The sequence below is a fragment of the Parus major genome, chromosome 26, assembly GCF_001522545.3.
Source record: "Parus major isolate Abel chromosome 26, Parus_major1.1, whole genome shotgun sequence".
In the NCBI taxonomy this organism is placed as follows: domain Eukaryota; kingdom Metazoa; phylum Chordata; class Aves; order Passeriformes; family Paridae; genus Parus; species Parus major.
Window position 1 is genome coordinate 4,230,766 of NC_031795.1, and position 3,838 is coordinate 4,234,603.

The window sequence follows — 3,838 nt, forward strand, 5'->3', positions numbered from 1 at the left end:
AGGATTTGGGGTTGTGCAGGCAGCAGGATTTGGGATTTGGGGTTGTGCAGGCAGCAGGATTTAGGGCTGTTTCAGCAGCATTTTGGGTGCAGAGCGGGGTCCGGCGGTGCCGGATGCGGTCACGCTCTACGCCCAGGTCAGAGGCACCAAGGAGCGCACATGAGGTTCCATGACGCCTCCTCTTTGTCAGTGGGCTCATTTAAATATTTTGGGGTGTTTCTCTGCTGTTTTGCAGCTGTTTTGCTCCTGCACCCCTCCATCAATTCTTCCTCTTCCAGCTGCTTTGTCCCAAAATTCAGCTGATCTTCCTTGGAGCCGAGCGGTGCCTAGGGAGCTGTGCCCAGCTCAACTCAGCTGCCACCCAAACCGAGCTCAGGGTGCTTCCAAGCAAACATTTTCCATGGGGATGAAGGATTTCCACCACCTGGCTCCGTGTCTGCTGGGGGAGGATGGGCCTCCACCTGCCCACACTCAGGACAACGTTCTGCAGCCTTTGGGGTGCGAGCTGCAGCCTGGCAGATCCCATCCTGAGAGTTCCCAGGAGGTTTGGGGTACCCTGGGCTGCTGGTTCATAAGAACTGTGGGGTTTGTAGCTCTGGAGGTGTCCTGCAGCGGCCCAGCCTCTTCCCTGGCAGAAATAAACAACAAATTGCCTTTTTTCCAAGGTCCCTGATGCTTGGGGACGGTGCCTGCTCGCCTTTAAACATCTCCACCAGCCCAAATCCTGTCCCAGGGGTATAACATCCTAAAGAATCCCTCTGGATTATTTAAAACAAAGATCTCAAAAAGCATCACCTACCCCAGGAGCTGCATCACACATTGGGGTGACTTCCCAAATTCCTCTTCCTCCCTGGAACTGCTCCCACCATCCACCAGCTCCATCAGCAGATGTTGGTCCTGCTCTCCTCACAGCTGCTGAGCCCCAGGTAAATATTTTGGGGTTTATTTAACCAAAACTCGCTTGTTTGTTGGGTTTTTTTTCAGGTGAGAGTTTGCTACTGCAGCGCTTTCAAGCGCTGGGCGGTGGATAAACAGATTAACAGGTGGGAGAAGTGTCTGATAAAGGGACTAAAAAAGGGTTTTTGTAGAAAACCCAGCTGGGGCACGATGTCAATCAGCCAGGCAGTGGCTCCCCTAAAGGAAATGTGTAAAAGGAAACACAGATAACACATTTTTAGCCTGAGAACAGTTTTTTTAAAGGAGGAAAGTGCTTCACACAGAGCTGGTAAAAGATACATTTTCCACCCAAGGGGAAAAACCTATTTCTGATGCAGCTAAGGACAAGTGTGTGGCCCTTCAGGGGTGGGACACAGCTGGGGACAGCCCCTGCCTGGCAGAGGTCATTCCTCTCTTACCTGGAATATTCCAGGAGCTGGGGTCACCTTTCCTCAGTTTCCCCAGAGCAGCACAGGCTGGCCCTGCCAAGCTGAGGGACACCGAGGCTTGGAAATTGGGCATTTCTTACCTCTGCCTTCCACACATTGAGGTACAGCTGAAATATGTACAAAACAAAGCCTTTTTGACCCAATTTTCTGTGCAAATCCAGCCCAGTTGCTCCCAAAACATAGGGAAAAAACCCCCACGTTGTTCTATTTGAAATAAAAATTTTGAAGTGCCCCTAAGAATTGAGATTTTAAAATTGCTTCTAAAATAACTCAAAAGTCAAAATAGATTTGCTTAGCTGCAAAAATTTCTAAATGAAAGGTCTGGCCCCGTTATGACTTTCATCTTCCTATTTTAACGCTGAATCTGCTGCCAGGAGTTTGCAGATTATGATGATCCAATTGGGGAATCTTTTCCACAAAATAAAGTATTTCACTTAAAGTGTTTGGCATGTCTGTGCTGCTGCTCACCCTCACATTTATCTCCAAAGCCCAGTGACCCTTCAGGCTGGGTTTTCTGATAGGATTTTTGGGTTATAAACCATGTCTGGAACAATCCACTTGCTGTTTTTGGCTGATCTGGCACTTGCTGCAGCTGCTTTTGTTTTAGGAAGTTTCTTTCTAATCCATGAATATGTGATTAGGACAAGGAGGGAGGATGGTACATTAAACTGCATCTCAAAAGGGGAAATAGAGAATAAATTTGTATAAAAGTCACTGGGTTAAAAAAGAAAATTGCAGCACGGGGGAATGCAGGGAATTTTCATTTGTTTAGGAAAAGCAGCTTCATTTGCCATTGGCATCAACTGTGCTGTGCCCAACGTTTTCCTGCTCACATTGAGAAATATTTGATGGATTTTTTAAAGCTTAATCTGCCCACAAAGCTGGGAGTGGAGGGGCTTGGCAGCATCTCCAGGGATGGGGACACAAAATCCCGGTGACAGCAGGACGTGACTCAGCTGTCCCCAGACACCCTTGCTACCTGTGTCTCACGGATTTAATTTCCTGGGCGAGGGCTTTAATTAGATAAAATTTAATTAGATAAAACAGGCTCGCTGGGACAAATAAAAAATCGATTAGCACAGTGCTAAACCCCGTTAATCACGTGAATGGGGCTCACTGAGCAAAACACCCCCTTCAGCACCCGCCATCGGTTGTTTTAGTGCCAAAACCATGGAAAATAAGGAAAACTCAGCATCATCTCAGGCCTGGGAGGTGCTGGCAGCAGGAAAACCCTTGCCTGCCCCCATTCACTCCCCCTGTATCTGAAGTTTTATTTGTTCATCAGCATTTTCTATTTGCACTCACAGAGGCTTTAATGAGACACCCGGCCTGGCTTAAACAAAACTCACAGGGGATGAGTCCATTAGAGCCTGCAGAGCACCACGGAGCTGTCTCCCATGGAAAGCTGCTCATTCCCAGCCTTGGGAAGGGAAAGTTGAGGATTCCCGAGCCGTTCATCAGCGCTAATTAGTCTTTGTCTCTTAAAATGAGGTCAATGGCTGATGGTACAAACACATCCCTGCAGCTGCTGGGGTTTGGGGCACCCCATGGCCACGGGGCTGTGGGGCCAAGGAGAAGGGAAATGTTCCCCTAAAGCATTTTGGGGGGTTTCCACTGCTGGATAAGGGGCTGGTGCTGGGATGGGGACCCCATCCTGCTCCCTCTGCGGGACCTCCACTGCCTCAAAATCAGCCCAAGCCAGTCCTGCTCAGCTCCCACGGCTCCCCCAGCACCGTCCTCACCCAGAAAAGCAAACGTGACCCCGGGGTGCCCGCTCAGCCTCGCCTGGGCCGTGGCCAGTGATTCATCGTGGCTGCCCGAGCCCGCTGTTGACTCTGGCAGGGCCGATATGGAGGTTGGCACCGTGGGTATAAAAGCGGCACCGCGGCGCTGCCGGCACGGGCACAGCCACCGAACCACGCCATGAGGCGCCTGCTGCTGCTCGCCGCGCTCTGCCTGGGCCTGGCCGGAGCCCTGAGCAGGTAAAGGGGATCCAGGGTGCAGCCCGGGGTCTTGGGGGTTCCTTTCCAGGGCTGTGTCGGATGGCAGAGCTCAGCCTGGGCACCCCAGGGAGAGGTGGCACCATGCTGGGATTTCTCCATCCCTTTGGGCAGAGCCTGGCAGCAGCAGGAGGGGTCTGCAAAGGGGTCTGTGCAAACAGGGAGGGCAGGAAAAACCAGCCTGGCCCTGCTCACCCTGCCCAGCATGAAGGTCCTTTCCCTCAGTGACAGAGCTGCCTGTCCTGTCACTGCCAGGGCCTGGATGCCCTCCTGCCAGCTCTGCCTGTCATTTCCTGTCCCCTCAAACACGTCTAGTGCCCCTCTTCTGCTGTGCCTTGGCTGGAAATTGTTGTAGTGGGGGGATGTGGGCTCTGAACCTTCATTCTGGCAGTGCTGGGACCCTCAGGGTGGGCACAGGGACTGCAGGACATGGACAGCACCCACAGCAGTGAC